The sequence below is a fragment of the Saimiri boliviensis genome, chromosome 12, assembly GCF_048565385.1.
Source record: "Saimiri boliviensis isolate mSaiBol1 chromosome 12, mSaiBol1.pri, whole genome shotgun sequence".
Lineage (NCBI taxonomy): Eukaryota > Metazoa > Chordata > Mammalia > Primates > Cebidae > Saimiri > Saimiri boliviensis.
The window spans coordinates 5,314,177-5,336,649 of NC_133460.1; the positions used below are offsets into that span (position 1 = coordinate 5,314,177).

General features: G+C 43.0%; 2 protein-coding genes across 2 annotated transcripts in view; both read right to left on the reverse strand.

The window, feature by feature from the left end:
• RBFOX1 (RNA binding fox-1 homolog 1) overlaps window positions 1–22,473 on the reverse strand; it is a 2,539,409-nt gene that overhangs the window by 1,314,501 nt on the left and 1,202,435 nt on the right.
• LOC104651499 (uncharacterized) overlaps window positions 1–22,473 on the reverse strand; it is a 55,336-nt gene continuing 32,863 nt past the window's right edge. The window contains exon 2 of the mRNA XM_039478218.2: window positions 1–22,473. This exon is cut by the window's right edge and continues 32,405 nt beyond it. The gene's annotated coding sequence lies outside the window, so the exon portion shown is untranslated.

Genomic DNA, 22,473 nt, shown 5'->3' on the forward strand with positions numbered 1-22,473 from the left:
TTTCTTTCTTTCTTTCTTTCTTTCTTTCTTTCTTTCTTTCTCTCTTCTCTTCTCTTCTCTTCTCTTCTCTTCTCTTCTCTTCTCTTCTCTTCTTTTCCTTTTTTGAGAACAGGTCTCACTCTCTTGTCTAAGCTGAAGTGCAGTGGCTCACTGCAACCTCTGCCTCCCAGGCTCAAGCGATCTTCCCACCTCAGCCTCCCCAGTGGCTGGAACTAGAGGCAAACACCACCACACCTGGCTAATTGTTTTGTATTTGTTGTAGAGATGGGATCTCACTATGTTTCCCAGGCTGCTCTTGAATGCCTGGGCTTAAGTGATTCTCCTGCCTTGGCCTCCCAAAGTGCTGGGATTACAGGCATGGGCCACCGTGTGCGGCTCTCATCAAGCACATTTCTAAGTGCTTTCCTGCATTAACTCCTCAGCCCACGACAATACTATAAATTATCCTTATAATTCCATTTTACAGATGAAGAAACTGAGGCCCAGGATGTGATTCTCTCCCAGTCATATACCTGGTAACAGATTAACCAGGAGCTGAACTCAAGCCAACTGGCTTTGTAAGTTGTGCATACTCCGAAATCACTATATCATTATAGAATCATTATATCATTCTATCATACTGGTAATATAACTGTTTAAATCATTATAAGTCACATTATATAATGGTATATAGAATTAAATCATACTAGTAATACATTATATCATTATATCATACCAGTAATATAATTGTTTGCAAAAAAATAATTATCTTTACTTGGCTGCTCCACATCCTCCTCAAAATTTTTCCTCTTTGCATTAAGGTGTTAAGAAGAATTCAAGACCGTTCAGCACAAATGCACAAACGCCATGTCCATACATATGCTTCTTTATTCTGCCCGTTCCTGCTTCATACTGGCAAACCATTCTGTCTAAATTCTCACCACAACTTTAATCGCATAAAATATTCCAAATGAGGTCATGCTCAGTGTTCAGAACTACTCCCCTACACCACCAGCCATATTTCAACCATGTCGGAAATGTTTCCTATAGACTGGAGTCTGGAGCTCTCAGTGACAAGGAGAATAATGTAAACGTAAGATGATGATGATAATGAAGAAATACTCTGGACGGCTTTTATCACCTGAAATCCACAGGAAGCCTGCCAAGAGGTTGGAAGCGCTTTCCATCAGCAGAGGGCACATTTATGTGCAGCCAGACCTTCACTTTATAAGATTTAATATGGAAATACTATACTTAAAACGATTTATCTAAAAGTCTCTTTTCCCATTGTTACCGGGTTTCTGTGTCATTCTACAGCCTATCAGCCCTTCCCTAGCTTGCAACATCAGCAGGGCTAATCTATAACAACTAGACACAATGGAGTTCTCCCCATAATCTGCAATGGAATCAAAGAAACTCAATTATTCAGTGACAACAAATACTTAAAAGGCAAAAGAGTGATGGAGAGTTGGTGTCAGGGTGTCAATGAAAGGACTCCAGGGATGACAGCGTGACCCCCAAACGCTTAAGAAGTTTAGACCACTGAGAGCTAGAGCCTGTTATGGGCAAAATCCAGGAGACACATAGCAGGAGTTTGTAGCGGTTAAGACAGGTCTAACCTATTTCCCTTTGTTCAACCTCTGGATAATCAGACACACTTGAAATTTCGGAAAACACGTTTCAAATTGCTTCTGTCTCAATGGGTGTATACCTGCCTCTCTGCCTGTCTTTCTGAGATGTGTCTGTGAGAAGGAATAGGTTTGTTTTGATTTTTGAGACAAGGTCTCCTTCTTTCCCCCAGAGTGGAGTGCAGTGGGTCAATCATGGCTCATTGCCACCTCGACCTCCTGGGGCTTGAGATCCTCCCACCTCAGCCTCCCGAGTAGCCGGGACCACAGGTATGCACCACCACACCAGGCCTATTTCAGTCTTTTCTTCCAAAACCCACCCTGCCATTCTCCGACTCCTAGACTATCTCTATTCCTTTTTCTTATCCTCTGCTTTCTCCTCTCTCTTGCCAGGAGTCTCTCCTTCTGCCTCCCTCTCTTCCTCTCTTCCTCTTGTTTTCATTTTCTCCCTTCTCCTTCTGCTTTCTCTCTCTTCTTCACCCATCTCTCTTTCTCTTCATCTCCCCATCTGTTTTTGTACCTGTCTGTCTTTCTATGTTTGTCCTTTGCATAGACAGGGAGAGGGAAGAAGAGATGGAAGGAAAGGGGAAGGGGAGAGAGAGAGAGAGAGAGAATGAAACAAACGCCTAGCCAAAATAAAAAGTAAAATGCCAACAAGAATGTAACATTCAGCAACATTAAATAGATGACATGTACCTAGTGGTAGCCAGGGGCTGGGGGATGGGGAAACAGGGAGGGGTTGCTTAATGGGTATGGGATTGTTTTTGGGAAGCCAATGTACTAAACACCACAGAATTGTACACTTGACAATCATTAAGATTATGCTATGTAAATTTTGCCTCCGTAAAAAGGTAAAAAGAATAATGGTTATTAAACTCCCTGAATAAATTTCAAACCCTTTCTGAAAGAGAAGCAAACTCTATTAAAATGTGTGTGTATATGAATTAGATATACAGAATAAACCAGGCCATACAAATCTACCCCACAGAAAGGGCGATAAAGTCCATCAAACTGCTTTCAAAACAAACAGAATTTTCTTAACAATAACAAAAAAGTAATAAATCACATTCAAGAGATAAACTTGTTATTCTTTGTAGGAACATGAAGTTACGGGTCACAGTTTTTCTATTAGCCAGGCACCTGCCCTGTAAAATTGACCCTTGGACACAACATAGCAGTGCCTAATGTTAAGCCCACAGGAATGGTGAAGGGTGGGGTAGTGGGTATACAGAAGGTGAATGTAACACTACTGCTAATCTTCAATATCAATGGAATTTTCAGGAGAGGCTGTTAATTTGATCAAGCATATTTAATGAGAAGACAATGATTTTAGAGTATTCTTCTTCCAGCTTAGCTATGAATGCTTAAAGTGAAAGCCCAAAGATACCCTCCCCAAACTTCACACCTGTGGACCACACTCCTCTCTGTCCTCTCTGCATATGGAAGCAGATTCTTGCTAAATAAAAAGCAACCCAGGACAGAAAATCCAGGCTCCTCCCTCAATTCAGATTGCAGCTCAATGCTTTGCAAAATAATATTATTTTAAAAAAGTTATTCTCATTATCAAGGTCAAATGAGTTCATTGTGGAAAGCTGCAAAGATATTAAACAACATATAGCAAAAATTTTTAGTTCGTGCATAGCTTCAATATCCGAGTAGCAATAATATTGTATTTTTTCTTATATTCTGCTTTGATATTGACTTAGATGCAATGAACACAAATATCTATAGAGAGTCTTTTTCAAAACAGAATTAAAACCTACTGCAAACCTGCAAACGGTGTTGTATAACTTGTTTGTTTCCATTTCATAGCATCTCAGGAACACTCGTCCATCTCATTGAACCTTATCCTGAGGCATTAATTACCATGGTTGCAAGATTATTTCATCTTAGAAGAATTCTTATGTGTCTTTCCATATCTCAATAGATGAACATTTAGGTTGCTTAGGTTTTGAGCCCTTTAAACAATGCTGCAATGAACATCTTTGTAGATATACCTTTACAATGTAATTATCTCCCAACATTCTCACACACACACACTGCTCTGAAGATGTACTAGGGTTTCACAGCCTCAGCACTGTTAACACTTGAAGCCAGGTAATTCTTTATGGTGGGGGTTGTCCTGTGCACTGTATGATGCTGAGATGCTGAGCAGCATCTCTGGAGCCCCCTTCCTTCATTTTGACATTTAGAAATGTTTCCATACATGGTTCGATGTCCGCCAGAGGAGGGCACAGGATTACTACCTGTTGATAACCACTGGAATATTGTAATGGAAGCAATCAGTAATATGAGACAGTCTCAATTCATCTTTGATACTTGTCCTTCAAGTTGCCAGACACCTTAAACTGCCACCCTAATGCAGGTAACACTTTTTTTTTTTTTTTTTTTTTTTTTTTGAGACAGAGTCTCATTCTGTCACCCAGGCTGGAATCCAGTGGTGCAATCTCTAGGCTCACTTCAACCTCTGAATCCAGCGTTCAAGCGATTCTCCTGCCTCAGCCTCCCGAGTAGCTGGGACTACAGGCACACACCCCCACATCCAGCTCATTTCTGTATTTTTAGTAGAGACAGGGTTTCACCATGTGGGCCACGCTGGTCTTGAACTCCTGACCTCTTGATCTGCCCGCCTCGGGTCTCCCAAAGTGTTGGGATTACGGGCGTGAACCATGGTGCACAGCCACAACTGGCACTTCTTACACGGACAACTTACCCAAATGCCAAGCCCATTTCCCAGCCTTAAGACCCGTGCTCCCTACCCTCTGTCTGTTACTAGGATTAAATGCGGATCTCTTATCTGGGCTCCTTTATTCTCAGCTGTTCTGATTCCCTCTGGAGTGTGGCCTTCCTGGCCTGTGATGCTGCATCTTAGCTGAACCCTCATCCCATGGTTGGGATTTCTACACATCCCCAAGTCCTCTGGGCCACGTCCCTGTGTCACTGTCGCTCTTCCACTGTGTCTTGCTGTTCATCATTACCCACTCCCCTGTAGCAGGAAGACATACTTCCTTTTTTCTTTTTTCTCTTTTTTGTTTTTGTTTTGAGATCGAGTCTCGCTGTGTTGCTGAAGCTGGAGTGCAGTGGCGCAATCTTGGTTCACTGCAACCTTCGCCTCCCAGGTTGCAGCAATTCTCCCACCTCAGCCTCCCGAGTAGCTGGGATTACAGGCCCGCACCATCACACCCAGCTAGCTTTTGTATTTTTATCTATTTTTATCAAAGACAAGGTTTCACCATATTGCCCAGGCTGGTCTCAAACTCCTGACCTCAGGTGATCTGCCTGCCTCGGCCTCCCAAAGTGCTGGGATTACTGGTGTGAGCCACCACTGCTGGTCAGGAGGACATACTTCCTACAGGAATAACGCCAAGATTTATTATGAAACTCCCAAAAAGTTTCTCTGCAGCTTGCAGAAGTCAGAACAAAATGCTCGTCAGATGCACACCACAAACATTTGTATGGTTATCAGAGAAAGTTTGGTGTTGAGAGACTAGACAGAGAAATGAACAGCATCTACCTGAGAGGAAAAACATTATGAAAGGAGAGTTCTGAAAAACTCAAAATTGTGAAGACATTCAATAAACCCAGCTGCCCCCCAGCGATGGACTGGATAAAGAAAATGTGGTACATATACAGCAGGGAATACTACGAAGCCATAAAAAAGAAAATCATTTCCTTTGCAGCAATATGGACACAGCTAGAGGCCATTAACCTAAGTGAATTAACATAGGAACAAAAATCTGAATACTACATGTTCTCACTTGTTTTTGTTGTTTGTTTGTTTGTTTTTGAGATGGAGTCTAGCTCTGTCGCCAGGATGGAGTGCAGTGGTATGATCTCAGCTCACTGCAACCTCTGGTGCCTCCTGGGTTCCAGCGATTCCCCTGCCTCAGCCTCCAAAGTAGCTGAGACTTAGGGTGTGCACCACTGTGACTGGCTAGCTTTTTTTTTTTTCTTTTTTCTTTTTCTTTGTATTTTTAGTGCAGACGGGGTTTCACTCCGTTGGCCAGGATGGCCTCCATCTCCTGACCTCGTGATCCGCCCACCTTGGCTTCCCAAAGCGCTGAGATTACAGGTGTGAGTCACCAAGCCCAGCTGTTCTCACTTGTAAATAGGAGCTAAGCATTTGATATGATTCAGACCCAGGTCTTCCGCAAATCTCATGTCAAATTATGGTCTCCAATGTTGGAGGCAGGGCCTGTTGGGAGGTGGTTGGCTCATAGGGGTGGCTTTATCAGGAATGGTTTAGCACCATCCCCTTGGTGCTATTCTTCGGCTACTGAGTGAGTTTCCATGAGATCTGGTTGTTTAAAAGTGTATGGCATCTCCCCTCCTGCTCTCTCTTGCTCCTGCTCCTGCCGTGTGAGACACCTTCTTCCCACTGTGTCTTCTGCCTTGACTGGAAGCTTCCTGAGGCCTCCCCAGGAGCAGAAGCCACTATGCTTCCTGTACAGCCTGCAGAACCACGAGCCTCTCTTCTTTAAAAATTACCAGTCTCAGGCATTTCTTTATAATGGTGTGAGAATAGATGAATGCTAGTGGGCTAATACATGGACATAAAGATGGGAATAGACACTGGGGATCACTGGAGGGGAAAGAGAGGGAGGGCAGCATGAGCTGAAGAACTACCTATTGGGTACCATGTTCACTACCTGAGGGACAGGGTCATCCATACCCTAGATGTCAGCATCACGAAGTACACCTATATAACAAACCTGCACATGTATCCCTGAAGTTAAAGAAAGTTGAATTAAAAAAAAAAGGGAGAGCTGGCTGGGCATGGTGGCTCATGCCTATAATACCAACACTTTGAGAGGCCGAGTTGAGCAGATTACCCGAGTTCAGGAGTTCGAGACCAGCCTGGCCAACATGGTGAAACTCCATCTCCACTTAAAAAAAAAACAAAAAACAAAAAACAAAACAACAACAACAACAAAACAACATAAAAATTTGGCATGGTGACACGTGCCTGTCGTCCCAGCTACTCAGGAGGCTGAGACAGGAGAATCACTTGAACCCAGGAGGCGGAGGTTGCAGTGAGCAGAGATCATGCTACTGCATTCCAGCCTGAGTGGCAGAGGAAGACTTTGTCTCAAAAACAAAAAACAAACAAACAGACAAAGTGCTCTGGTCCCAAACAGCAGGAGCAGGGAATGGGACCACAGTCTATTGGATGAGATCTGTGGTGAGTGGGGAGGTCTTTTAGCATAAAGCCGCCTGGGTTTATGGTGTAAAACTCTGCACAGAGCTGAGCCAAAGTTAAGATAAACCTGCATATTGAAAATATATACGGAGATGCCTGTTCACGATGATTAGTGTGTTAAATTTACCTCAATCAATTTTTTTGTGATCTGAAGCACCCATGTTTTCTTCTGTGCCAATGTCATTCATGGTGATGCTGGGAGGCAGGAACAAATAGAATGCAATATTATTTCCACATTATGCAAAATATATTTGAGCCACCTCCATGCTCATGACCATAATGAATGTGTCAACGTTTGCTGAAAATCTTGTTAAAAAGTACATTTCCTTCCTTCTAAGAAGCATTCCCCTGACGACAAAATTCTGATTCAGAATTCATAACCTCCTTAAAAGTAGAACTTCCTTGAATAAAATCGCCTGGTCCTCAGATGTGCAAACATTTTTGCATCCACATAATAAGCTTTTCTCATTCAACATGATTTGTCAGATTTTCCTTTTAAAAATCAAATCACCAGCCCACAAAGGACTCAAGGCTCATTCTCCCATAGAGAGCAGCTCCAGATGGAAGAGCAGAGATGCGAGCTGCCCTCTGTCCCCTCCAGAAGGAGAGGATGTAATCTGAACCAATGCTTTGGGGTGGCCTGGGATTCCTGAAATTGGATCAAGAAGCCTCTGGGCTTCTCTTGTTTACACCACTGTTCATTTATCTCCAAGCTTGCTGACATCCAGCCTTCATGTGATTGACTTACAAATTGGAGTATAAATTATGTCTTCTATTGCCTAGCAATTAGCCATTAAGGAATAGTAGGATCACAATACAAAGACAGAAGATGTTCACGTTGCAACGAGGGGCCATTGGAAGAAAGAGTCCTTCAGTCCTCCAGCTTTCAGGCTTACAGTAAGTGCCCTTGAATGCAGGTCTAGCCTTTTAAAATGACAACACTATTTACTCCTTGCACTATGTCAGCCCCATCCCACGCACAAAGCACTCAGAGAGGTCTCTGCAGTGATATTGGTTCAAAGGCTGTCAATTGTGCAACTGAATCGTGATGAAATAATTAGTAGCACAAGGTGGGAACTTTCATATGAGCAAACACCAATACACTAAAAATGAGAAACGTGATGAACTGAGGCTGTCAGTGGCATTATCTATAATGGGACCCATCCTTCAAGGTGCAAGCTAACTTTACAGCCTCACTCTTTTATCCTGATGTGGTTTTTCTCCCCGCTTTAAAGTTGAAGAACTTCCGGCTTAGTATCTCATCAAAAGACTACATTTTCTTTGTTCAGCCTTGATTCAGAAACACCAATTCTTTAATTTGTGTATTCTTATTATAAAAATAATACATGTTCATCACAGAAAATGTTGAAAGTGTTAAAAAAAAAAAAATGAAAGAAGTCGAAAAAAAAAAAAAACACTCCCCACACTCCAACCACCTGGAGGCAATTGCTGCTACTACTTTGCTGTATTTCCAATCTTTGCTACTGTGCATTTTTAACATATATGAGAAATTACTGGGTCCGTAATTTTGCTGAAGGTACATTTTTTTTTAGGCTCTGGCAGAGAGAAAGGCAAAGAGTTCTCCCTTTCATTGATTGCAGTTGAAGCAAGGGGAGAAAAGGACACTGAGGCTTTATGTGGTTAATCCGAAATGAAGATTAAAATCATTGTTAGCTGCAAAGCAAGGAAATTAAGTGATTGTCACAAACAACCTGAAACAGCTCAGTGGGATCCATTAAGATTTTTAACAGCTCAGTGAAATCTAACATCTACCTGACAGCCTTGAAGGGCTGAGATGGGGGAGGAGCCCTGCACCGTTTCTTTGACTCGCTGTCCATTAAACAAGCAAACTTTTTACCGATTGACGGTCCAGGAAAGCTGAACTGACCTCCACCTTCAATTAACTCAGTTTGAGATCATGCCTATACCCTGCACAGCTTGTCTTCATAATCTGAGATAATAAGAGTCTTCAAAAGCACAAGAAGGCAAAAATGGTGGGGTGTGTGCAGCGTGTCAAAGATAGAACATGACTGGGATGTGTCATATGGTCTATGAAGAATGGGAATGGTGGGATGCCTGTAGCTATCCCAGATGTGCAGGTGGGCTGTCTCTGACCGCACCATGCAGGGAAGCATCGCGCTGAATGTTTTCTGAAATGAAATTGGCATGGGGCCCACCCTACCTTTTTATTCTCCTCTGGCTCCACTGCTCAGGAATCTGGTGCCAGAAATTGGGGGGAAATGCACCTGAATTAACTTTTGCTCCTTTATTTTCTTCATTCCTTTCTCAGCACTTTGATTCTCCCTGCCAAGCCTTCAATATTTATTGAGCAGCTGCTATTTAGAGACACACGTGAGTGATGAATCAAGGAGGAACATAACCAAGCCCCACACTCCACACCTTTTAGAGAGCTCACACATTCCAGCAGGGAAACTGTATGTCAACAGGCAACTTCAGCCCAGTCAGGCAAAGAGTAATGCCTGTGCAATACAATACCACAGCATACACCTGGGAAGTAGAATGAAATCACAGAGTGCTTCAAAAAGGAATGGGCATTTGAATTAGGTCTTATAAAAGAAGTCAACCTGTGTGTCACATTTTAGAAAATTGAAGGTTTGGAAAAAGGTTTAGAAAATTTAAGAAAAATCATGTTGGCATATAGAATAATGACTGAGCCACTGCAAAGATAACCCTGGACATGTGTGAAAGGCTACCAAGACTGGGAGAAATGGCCACAGTGAAAAGTTTGCAAATGGTCTTTGTTTTAGAGAAAAGTTTCCAAGACCATACTCTTCCTCCAAAATTAATTTCCTTCTGTTCCCCAGCAACTGCAATACAATGGTTCTTGTACAAAGAACCTTTCTGGCTTTCAGGATACTCAGGAACAAAGCCCCAATAAAGAAAAGCTTATCAAGCTTGCAGGAAGGGCCAGGCATGGTGACTCATCCCTGTTAATCCCAGCATAGTGGGAGGCCAAGGCAGGAGGATGGATTGAGGCCAGGAGTTCAAGACCAGCCTGGGCAATATAGTGAGATCTCATCTCTACAAAAATTTTATTTTCTAAATTAGCCAGATGTGGCGGCAGGTACCTGGAGCCCAGCTACTTAGGAGGCCGAGGTAGGAGGATTCCTTGAACCCAGGAATTAGAGGCTGCAGTGAGCTATGATTGCACCACTGCCCTCTAGCCTGGATAACAGAGCAAGACCCTGTCTCAAAAAAAAAAAAAAAAAAAAAAGGCTGGCAGAAAGACAATTGTCCAAAACCGCAGAAGATGTGAATTCCAAGTCCCTCTCAGATAACAACACAATGCACTTCCATTTCTCACCCTACTTTATTACTCCCACATTTATAAACATATTCCCCGAAGAGCAGCTCTTGATATGTTCCCTTAGTCCTGGAAGTCACCTTAAGAAATCCTATTCTTTCTCCAGTACTGTAATGAGAATGGTTCCATAAAGTGGTTAAAGGACACATCTCCTGGATTTATTTCCAGACTCGGTCACTCATTGGCTAAAATGGTCATGCTGTATGGTGTCTCCAAGCCTCAGCTACCCATTTGTAAAATGGGGGAAAAATACAAGTGCCTCCCTCATGAGGTGAAATGGGATAAACTATGACACTGTCCAGTAAGTCCTCCGCAACTGTTACTTACTATTAGTACTTGGTCACAGTAACAATGAGCCGGAGGGACCCCTCTGGGTTCAGTATAACATGCTTGAGGGCTTGGCCCACGTCTCTTATTTGAGCTTGATCATTCAATCAGAACATAATTTCAGAGCATATCCTGAAGATTCGATGCTACTAACAAAACATGCTAAAGGGGAAAACATACATCCTTTCTTACAAGAAACTTCATTTTATACACATATATCATTAAGATAAAGAAAGCTAAAGACAGAAATACCTTTCAACCCAGCAATCCCATTACTGGGTATATACCCAAAGGAATAGAGAGTATTTTATTATAAAGACACACACACAGGTATGTGCCTTGCAACATCGTTCACCACAGCAAAGACATTGAATCAACTTAAAGGCTCATCAGAGATAGGCTGGATACAGAAAACATGGTACATATATGCCATGGAATACTATGCAACCATAAAAAGAACGAGATCACGTTCTCTGCAGGGACATAGATCGAGCTGGGGGCCATTATTTTTAGCAAACTGACACAGGAACAGAAGACAAAATATCTCATATTCTCATGGATAAGTGGGAGCTAAATGATGACACACATGGACACAGAGAGGGGAACAACACATGCTGGGCTTTTCAGAGGGTGGTGAGGTGAAAGGAGGCAGAAAATCAGGAAAAATTACTAATGGGTACTAGGATTAATACCCGGGTGATGAAATAATCTGTGTAACAAATCCCCATGACACAAGTTTACCTGTGTAACAAACCTGCACTTACAACCTTGAACTTGAAAGTTTTCTTAAAAAAGAAAGGCGTTTAAAAGCTTCCCTCTTTATTGAACAATTAAATACATTTGTATCTACCTAACTGAAACTCTTATTTGATCAAGTATAAACATGGAATCAGGAGAGAGGGCCGATGGAAAGGGAAAGAAAGGTGAAAATTGGGCTGGGCACAGGGGCTCACGCCTGTAATCCCAGCACTTTGGGAGGTGGAGGTGGGTGGACCACGAGGTTAGGAGCTCAAAACCAGCCTGGCCAACATGGTGAAGCCCCATCTTTACTAAAAATACAAACATTTGCTGGGCATGGTGGCACACGCCTGTAATCCCAGCTATTCAGGAGAAGAATCACTTGAATCCGGGAGGCAGAGATTGCAGTAAACTGAGATCATACCATTGTACTTTAGCCTGGGTGACAGAAAGAGACTCTGCGCACCCCCCCCCAAAAAAAAAGGAAAGAAAGAAAAAAAAAAAGAAAAGAAGGGGAATCATCTGCACAAATTTAAGGTGAGAAATGATCCTATAAGTGATCACCATAAAATATGCACAGAAACTTAGCGTTAGTGATGTTATCCAAAGACAAACGGCAAACACGCTTATTGGGAATCCATCATTACTTCCTTAGTCACGGCAATACTTAAAAATAGCAGAAACCAAATTTGGCTTCTAAATCCGTTACTGCCAGCCCTGCAACCTGTTCCATGTATACATGTGTCCTGTAAGGACATCAGTGCTGACAGATCCAAATGCAGCAGCAACATGGGGGGTCGGGGGCGAGGGAAACGGCATATTCTCTCTCAGATTTTCTTTCTGTTGAAAAGCACACACTTCCTGAGGTTCTTACCTAGGACACGATATTTGCAATCACCCTTCTATAAGAAGGCTCAGTGCCACTCTTTTGTGTCTATATCTAAGTTGTCTCCTCTTTCCTCATTTTTAGTACAATCTCTTTCAATATGCAAAGGAAAAGGTGAAGGGAAAAAAAGAACCAAACAAGGAGGAGGAGGCAGGGAGGGAATGAATTAGAGTGGAGAAAAGCGAAAAGTTATCCTGCTCATCACAGCGGGCATTTCCCCATGGAGAAGCGACTGGCTTCAAAACCAGTTTAAGAATAGCTATTTTGATAATCAGAGGCTTGAGCTCTCTAAACTGTTGGGTGATCTTACCGGCTCAATAAAATCAAGTGCCTGTCAGGGTTGTGTTTTGATGTGGAGACGGCTGAGAAAATAAATCCACCTGACGGAAAATTACAGAGAAGCCTTTCTCCTTCTGCATCAGCGAGAGACTCCAACAATTTTGTTTCGAGGACATTGATGCACCATGTTCCAAAAAGCAGACAGGGCTTTTGTTTTCTCGTTACAAGATGATAAATATTCATGCGGGTGAATTACCGCTTGCTAATGGCCCAATATTTGGCACACCTGTTGCGGCTCATCTCTGAAACAGCAGCAGCAGTTCAGGATGACAAGCTGGCAGGTGTTAATGATGGGATGTTGTGACGAGCACAAGGAAACAACAAATTTTGAGATCCTGATTAAACCGAGGTCTTCAAAGTGAACCCATCGTACAGGGCACCCATCTGCCGAAAATGTTTCCCATTTTTCACACCGATGGAGACTTCGAAGTCCCTATGTTAACTGTCAGAACAGTCATTTGCGTCTGCATTTGTGTGTCTCCCAGATATCCTCAGGTCATGGGGGGTTACACATTGGAGCTCTGCACCCAGACTCTCCAGTTTTAAACACGGGCTCTTCTGCCTAGCTGCACGGGCTTGGGGATATCACGTAAGTCACCTGCATCTTTCGTGCTTTTGGAAAATTGAGTAACACTACTATCATGCTTCACTGTAGGATTTCTCAACCTCAACACTATTTTTTTTTTTTTTAGATAGAGTTTCTTTCTTGTCCCTCAGGCTGGAGTGCAATGGTACGGTCTCAGCTCACTGCAACCTTTACCTCCCAGGCTCAAGAGATTCTTCTGCCTCAGCCTCCCAAGTAGCTGGGATTACAGGCACTTGCCACCATGCACAACTAATTTTGTTTTTTCTATTTTTAGTAGAGATGGGGTTTTAGCATGTTGGCCAGGCTAGTCTTGAACTCCTGACTTCAGGTGATCCGCCTGCCTTGATTACCTGCACCGTACATGTAATGTACCTTTGCCTCCTCCTGAAGTGCTGGGGTTGCAGGCATGAGCCACTGTGCCCAGCCAACAGAACTCAACATTATTGATATTGGCACTGGTTCACTCTTTGCTGCGATCCTACCCCGTGCATTTTCAGGATGTCTGACTACGTCCTTGACCTACATCCACTAGATACCAGCAGCATTTTCTAATCCCTTCCAGTTGTGACAACCCAAAATTGTCTCAAGACATACATTGCCAAATGTCCACTTAAAGCAAAATTTACCCTGGGTAACAATCCTTGCTTTCTGTTTTGTTTTGTTGTTGTTGTTGTTTGTTTTTTGAGACGGAGTCTCGCTCTGTCACCCAGGATGGAGTGCAGTGACATGATCTCAGCTCACTGCAACCGCCACCTCCCAGGTTCAAGTGATTCTCCTGCCTCAGCCTCCCGAATAGCTGGGATTACAGGTGCATGCCACCACACCTGGCTAATTCTTGTATTTTTAGTAGAGACGGGGCTTTCACCATGTTGGCCAGGCTGGTCTCCAACTCCTGACCTCGTGATCCACCCATCTTGGCCTCCCAAAGTGCTGAGAATCCCTGCTTTGTACAACAGTTTTAAAGAGAGACTGTATTATACGTACAGTGCCAGTGACAACACCTGGCACGCAGCCTACACTCCTCGTGCACAGTCATCATTATTTTCCCAACGCAGTGCTAGTTATGTGGGTGGGGTATAAGCTTTGATCAAATGAGACCCCTGTGCTTAAGGAACTCACACAGTAGTTTACTTTCTTCTTTCCACTTGGCACTGCCAGAAACTACCTTGTTTATTTAGGTGGTTGCTTATTAATACCTGCCTCTCTCCCAACAGTACATAAGATGGATGAGGATCAGAATTATTAGCCATGGCCACGGCCTGATTCCCACACCTGGGGTGGACAACACAGCTGTGCTTGGGAAACACTTGTGCAAATGGACTGGACAAATTCCATACACATAATCCCAGAGAAGAGGGCTGGGAAACGGTATATATATGTGCAGTACCTATGTCTACACACACACGTATATTAGGTGACTCATCAATCGCTTCTTGGGGTTCTTACCTAGGACATCAAATTTGCAATCACCCTTTTCCAAGAAGCCTTGGTGCTACTCTTTCTGATCTATTTCTGAGTTTTCTCCTCCTTCTTCATTTTTTTTTTTTAACAATCTCTTTCAGTACAAAAAGGAAAAGGGGAAGGAAAAAAGAACAGACGACACTGCTAGAAACGCTGCATTCCTCCGCCTTTCCACGATTTTCACAGAACGGAAATCAGATCACCTTCCCCTGCTTAAAAAGCCTCCAAGCGTCTTTCATTGTCCAAGGGGCCCATGCTTGTTTTCTGGGGAGGCGTCTTCCTCCAGCTCCTTTCCACAGTACTCGGGTGTTGACGGCACTATCTGAGGTCTCATGCTCGCTGTGTGTGCACAGAACAATCCCTCTGCTTGCAATTCCCTTCCCTTCTGTGTCCACCTATAGAATCTATGTTCAGGCTTTAAGACAGGGCCAGCTAGAGAGCATGCGTTCATCCTTTAAGATGTACGATCCCGGGCCGGGCGTGGTGGCTCACGCCTGTAATCCCAGCACTTTGGGAGGCCGAGGCGGGTGGATCACAAGGTCAAGAGATCGAGACCAACCTTGGTCAACAAGGTGAAACCCCGTCTCTACTAAAAATACAAAAAATCAGCTGGGCATGGTGGTGCATGCCTGTAATCCCAGCTACTCAGGAGGCTGAGGCGGGAGAATTGCCTGAACCCAGGAGGCGGAGGTGGCGGTGAGCCGAGATCGCGCCATTGCACTCCAGCCTGGGTAACAAGAGCAAAACTCCGTCTCAAAAAAAAAAAAAAAAAAAAAAGATGTACGATCCCATCCACTTTGCTAAGAGTTCCTCTTTGTCTCCTGAGGTCTTTGACCCTTAGTTGTTACCATAGTTCTCCTCCCATAACAAAAGAACATGCAAGAGGTACCCTGAGTGTGTGGAGAAGAGCTGTAGACGAGACTGAGAAATACTTGATTTTTTTTTGTTGTTGTTTGAGATGGAGTTTCACTCTTGTCGCCAAGGCTAGAGTACAATGGTGCCATCTCGGCTCGCTGCAACCTCTTCGTCCCCGGTTTGAATGATTCTTCTGCCTCAGCCTCCCAAGTAGCTAGGATCACAGGCACCCGCCACCACGCCTCGCTAATTTTTGTATTTTTAGAAGAGACAGGGTTTCACCGCGTTGGCCAGGCTGGTCTCAAACTCCTGACCTCAGGTGATCCACCACCCTCGGCTTCCCAAAGTGCTGGAATTACAGGCATGAGCCACTGTGCATGGCCCTTATTCTTAATTAATCATCAAAAGATAAACTTTTATGTGGGTCTTGTTCTTCGAGTAGTCACATCAAAAGATGCTGGATCTTTTCCAACAAAATGGCTCTTATTCAATACAATCTTTATGTAGAATCTTTTCACAAACATTTCTTTCTTTCTTCCTTCCTTCGTTGCATCCCTTCCTCCCTCCCTCCTTCCTTCCCCATTCTCTTCTCTCTTTTCTTTCTCTTCTCTTTTTTCTTTCTCATTTTCTTTTTCTTTCTCTTTCCTTTCCTTCCTTCCTTCTTCCTTCCCTCTTTTTTTTTCTTTTTCTTTCTTTCTTTCTTCTTTCTTTCTTTCGTTTCTTTCTTTCGTCAGTTGTTTTGAATGATTATGAGAACGAAAACCCTCATTGCAAAAGCACAGGTTTCATATGGGAAATAGTCATTTGGAATGACAGTGACTCAAAGTTTCACTGTCCTAACCATTCTCTGTTAAAAATCAATTTCGGCTGGACACAGTAGCTCACACCTATAACCCTAGCACTTTGGGAGGCCAAGATAAGAAGACTGCTTCGGCCCAGGGGTTTGAGACCAGCTTTGGGCAACAGAGCCAGACCCCTCCCCCACCTGCCCCACCATCTCTGCAAAATTTTTTTTTAAAATAGCTGGGCCTGGTGTTCCAATTTTTCTCAATAATATGAAAGTATCTGAGGCAAAGCTATTCAGTGATTACTAATGTTCCAAAATTATTAATTTTTGAAAGTTCCATTTGTGATAGTACCAGGCAAATCATCCAAAGAGAGACTAAACAATAGCCAGTTCCCCTGTCCAGTAACTCAGGAACCGCAGAAAGACTGATGTGTGAGCCTGTTGGGCTCACATCTCCATACTCTTGCTCAGTGAATCAGATCACTGGACAGTTCTGAGACAGCTAAGTAAGCACTTCGCATGTCCGCTAGCAGCCATGACACCGGTAGTATCATTTCTGACCAACATTTTCTTCTAAACAGAAACAAAATAGAGCACATCAAAGTGCATGTGAAATGCTTGTTTGTTATTTTACATGCATGCTGCCTCACAATGCAAAATGTATTTCTCATTACGGGGCACGGTGAAAACAAAAACGTTTCCAAGACGTTGATAAGAGTTTCATTTGATAACTCCAATCTAGTCAACAGAGTGGAAAGATAACTTTTATAGGAAGACAACTGAAAGGCATACACAGGTCTATGAATAATGTGAATTGAATGAACAGGCAACCTCTGTTAACCATAGAGACTAATAACTAATAAGGCTTCTTTTTTTTTTTTTTGAGACAGCGTCTTGCTCTGTCACGAAGACTGGAGTGCAGTGGTGCGATCTCAGCTCACCTGCAATCTCCTCCTCCATGGTTCAAGCAATTCTTCTGCCTCAGCCTCCCGATAGCTGGGACTATAGGTGCATGCCACCATGCCTGGCTAATTTTTGTATTTTTAGTAGAGATCACGTTTTACCATATTGGCCAGACTGGTCTCGAACTTCTGACCTCATGATCCGCCCACCTCGACCTCCCAAACTGCTGGGATTAGGGGTGTGGGCAACCCTGCCCAACCAAGGCCTCTTTTAAAAAAGTAAACACGGAAGACTGAAGTCCAGGTTGACCAGAGGAAATCTACCAGTGCATTAGACGATCATAAAGAGTTCATGAAAGCTTTCTCCGATAGCTCCCAAATACATGTTCATTCTGTTCTTGGGGGCTTAACCTTTTTTCTGGTAAGATTCATGTTTCTAACTCATATCATATGGAAATTGCTCAGTATTTGACTATTGTGAAAGGGCCACATTTTGATTGTTTTATGGAGAAAATATTTTAATCACTTCATCTGAAAATTGGTCACTGTACAAGGCTGACTTGTTACAACCGACTGCTTATTTTACACAAGATAACATAACTATTTTCAAAAATAAAAGCTGAGAGCATACAGTAGGCTAGACTTATCCAAGGTAAGAGAATGGAGGATAATTTTCATTTTCTCACTTTTAACTCATAAATAGCATCCCTATCCATTATTTATCTATTTTCAAATTTAATTAATAGCTCTGGTAATAATTGCATAATGTCCATGGCCATAGAAAAAGCAGTCTGCACGTAGCTAATAGGACATTTTAATATTTATGAAGCTCAAAGTTTTCTATAAATAGAGAAATCCAGAAATTATCACCAGACCTAAAACTGTATTGGAAGATAGATGAATAATTAACAGCAAAGGCATGTGTTCACTGGGAATACACAAAACAGGGGTCATAAACATATGCATGTTTGCCATTTTGATCAACCTATGGATGGCACATGGGTCTCTTCTGAGTCATCTCTGGACCTATGGTTATTTAGAAAAAAAGGGTCTAAGTATGGTGGCTTGCACTTGTAATGAAAGTGCTTTCGGAGGTCCAAGTGGGAGAAACGCTTGTTCCCAGGGACTGAAGATCAATCGGGGCCACTTAGCAAGACCCCACCTCTACAAGAAATTTTTTTTAAAAAATCGCCAAGTGTGATGGGGTAGACCTGTAGTCACAGCTACTTGGGAGGCTGAGGTGGGAGAATGGTTTGAACCTGGGAGGTCAAGGCTGCAGTGGGCTAGGATGATGTCACTGTATTCTAGCCTGGGCAACAGAGTGAAACCTTGTTTTTTGTTTGTTTGTTTGTTTGTTGTTTTTTGTTTTTTGGTTTTTTTTTCTTAAAGTATTTTCCTGGACTCCATGATTATTAGTGTGTGAACAGCAATTTTTGAACATAAGAAAGCACAGTTTGCATACTACTTGAGGACTAGCACCGCCTACCACCTGCTTTCATCCCAGTAGCATCCCTGGTTTGTTGCTGAAGTTGTTATTAAACCAAAGAGCCAGTAGAGCAGGTTGGTCCAAAACACATAGATTCTGATTCCTTGAGTTCAAATCCTCATTCCTCCATTCATTTGCCATGTGGAATCCATGCACGTTGCTTTGCCTCTCTGTCAGCATGATTGTCTCTAGGAGGCATGAGTCCTGTTACTTCCAGCCTGCTGAATGGGGGAAGAAAGCCACCTCTAGCCAGAGAACATCACTGCATAAAGAAACGCAGGTTGGCTGTCGGAAGTCAGGTTGGGGCACACGGCAGTGCGGGAGCAAGATGATAGGGGTCTGTGAAATGGCTCATAGTAGAGAGCCTTGGGTTGTGAGCTGGCTACCAGGAACACAAGTGATATGGTAAGAGGGCTGAAACTCTGAGCCAGCCTTAACTCTGGGGAGGGGAGGTAGGGTGAAGCTTGAGTTCAATTACATAGACAAGGATCTAATGAGTCTTGCCTACGTAATAAGCCTCAGTAAAAAGTGGACACCAAGGTTCAGTGCAGTGGCTGGTGAATATATCAATATACTGGGAGAGTAAATTGTCCTGATCCTACAGGGACAGAAGCTCTTGCACTTGGGACCCTCCCAGTTCTTTCCCTACATCCCCTTCACCTGGATGTTTATTCGTAGTTGGTAATCATCCGCATAGCACTATCCTGAATTCTGGGAATCTTTCTAGCACTTTACTGAAAGTGAGGTGGGGTGAAGAGAAGCCACACATTTATATCCAGCCAGGAAGAAATGTAGGTGGCTTGGGGACACCTGCACTTTGTGACTGGCATATGAAGTCAGTTGTGTGAAGGACTTTGCCCTGACTGTGGGTTCTGTGTTAAACCTGGGACGTTAGTGTTAGAATTGAATTAAACTGCAGGACAGATATCCAGTTGGGGTTCAGAGTAGGGGGACGATGGTAGCTTCTCCTGCAACCAGTGTGAGAGAGTTTCCTCTTCTGTCTAATGAGAATGGTAATGACAGCAATAACTACATCTTGGGGTTATTGTGGGGATGTTCAGATCATACATGCTATGTCCTTAGCCAGCCCACAAATGCTGGGTAATCTGTCCCTTTTTATCCCCAACTGTGCATCCAGAAACCTGAAGCTCAGAGAAGCTAAGTGATTTCAGCAGGATGGTACAGACCTTCCTGCTGTTTCCAGGTGTTTCCTTCCAGGGAGGTTTGTTTCTGCCCCAACAGCCTACACAGCCTGTTCCACGGCCCCTCATGGCATTTTCTAACAAAACGCAGGAGAAGGGAATACAAACTCCTCTCAGATAGACACCTATGATTCAACGTGCACCCACCAGAGGCAGCAGCACCTGTGTGCTACACACACCTTCATCTTAATGGCAGTCCTCCTAGCACAGGATGTCAAATAGATAAAACCCTAGGTCAGCGTTTCAGCAGGACACCCCAAGGGGAAGGCTAGCTTTAGACTATTTATTTTCTTGTACCTGTAAAAGCACATTCATATGCACCAACACACACACACACACACACACACACACACACACACACACACACAGCCTTACGATGCTTAAAACTCTAAACTGCACTGAAGAAAAAAAGAAAGTTGCCAATTTCATGATCCCAGAATAAGCCCCGGGAATGTGAGATGGTTCCTTAACAGGGGCATTACCCTACAAGCAGGGCTCCTATTCTCACCCTCGCCTCGTAGAGGACAAATCAAATGGGCAAGACAGGTAAAGCAAGCAGCCTCTGGTAGTGGCTGATTTTAGATGCTTCTCATGTGCTCATGCCTTGTTTTTCCGAACAGGATCAAATCCTAAGATTTTAAACCCAAGCCCTCCAAGAGCACAGCCACGAGACTCTCAAGGACAAAATGATTATCTCAGATCTCCAGAAACTGAGCAGTGTATGAAACAGCTATGGGAAGGAAAGAGTCACTTGTGGATTTTGATTTTCCCTCAGCTTCAGAAGAATATAAATTTCTGGCTGGCTAAAGACAGTGGTTTGTAGCTGGATAAATTTTAGCTGAAACCTTTTTCCTCTCTTCTCTACAGCAGTCATTTGGGGACCATATTATTTTGTTCATTCGGGTCCTTTCCTTTTTAAAAGTTAGACAGGGTATTGTAAGTCATAAGTCTTAGCTTAAAGAACTCCCACCAGTTTTCATGGAGGTATATTGTCAAAAAGTGTACAATTGAACAGACTCATGTAATTGACCCTCAAATGCAGCCTAACTTTTAAATGGAAAATAAGTGTTCGGTAACATTTTACTCATTTTGTTTTGTTCTGAGACCGAGTTTGGCTCTTGTCACCCAGCCTAGAGTGCAATGGCATGATCTCTGCTCACTGCAACCTCCCTTCCTGGGTTCAAGGATTCTCCTGCCTCAGCATCCTGAGTAGCTGGGACTGCATACCAACAGGCCCAACTAATTTTTGTATTTTTAGTAGAGACAGAGTTTCACTATGTTGGCCAGGCTGGTCTTGCGCTCCTGACGTCAGGTGATCTACCTACCTGCCTCGGCTTCACAAAGTGCTGGGATTACAGATGTAAGCCACCATACCCAGAAGGTAAAGTTTTATCTGTTACAAAACATTAATATTTGAAGTAGTATGTGGGGAGAGACCTGTGACTTAATTCATTTATTCAAGTCACAGATACTTATAGAATGTCAAATATGTGTTAGGCTTTGAGTATGCATTGATGAACAAAACAGAAAAGTTTTCTACCTTCAGGGAGATTAGAGAATGAGTGGAGAAATGACACCAAAAGAAAATGATAACATAGAAATTCATGCAATGATTAATTATATGAAGAGCGAAAGAAAACATAAAAGTTGTGATCAGAAAAAATAGGAGCAGGGTGCGTCACTTTTAGGACTGAATCAAATTAAAATGCAAACACAAATCACTGTCATTTCCCTGAGGTCACCTGACTTTTTAAGATTCGACCTGTGAATTCGGTTTCCCTAAAACCATGTCCTTTGCTTTGAAAACTCACTAAAACCGCAACAAAACATACAGTGGATAAGAACCCTATAGGGTCAGAGAGGGAGGGCAGAGGAGAGAAACTGGCCTTGATGCCTCAGAACAGTGGATGCTTCATAGACACTCTAACAAGCTCACTAAAACTAGATTCGTTCCATCAATAACGCTCTGAAAGTCAAAGTATCTGTTTCCCACCATGGAATTGGTGAGCAAAGGACCCAGGCAGGTCAAAGATGAGCTGAGCACCTGCTGCATAAACAGCCAGAACTTATCCTGATGAAAATTTCAGTCTATTAAAAAATACTAACCACTGGGTCCAGGATTCTAAATGAAATCATACATGAAATACATCCCACCAGGTGATTAAAGTCTCCCCCCTATTCCTTAATATAGATGACTATGAAGGGCCTTTTTAACTTTTTATTAAGCTCAAACAGCAGCACTTTCTAGAATGAAGTGCTTTTCTTATAAGGAATGTCTTCAACTGCTTGATCTGTGATAAGAAAATACCTTAGACACAGTGGCTTATGAACAACAGAAATGCACGTCTCACAGTTCTGGAGGTGGGAAAGTCCAAGATCAAGGTTTTGGCAGATTTGATGTCCAGTGAAGGCCCATTTCTTGTAGATGTTTTCTGTATATCTTCAAATGTTGGAGGGGTGGGGGAGCAAGCTTCCTCTGACCTCTTTCATAAAAGCACAAACTCCATTAATAAGGGGTCTAGCCTCATGACCTAATCACCTCCAACAGCCCCCACCTCTTAATACTATTGTGCTGGGAATTAGGCTTCAACATATAAATTCTGGGGAAATGTAAACATTCAGAGCATAGAGGGGATCTGCTCACAAAGGCTGGGGTCCACATCTATGGGCCTCATTTGCTGTATAAGGATTGGTGATTTAGTGTTTTATTTCTTTTGTGTTCCCTAATGGTCCCTGCTGGGATCAGATTTATATAGTGATTGGGTACTTTTC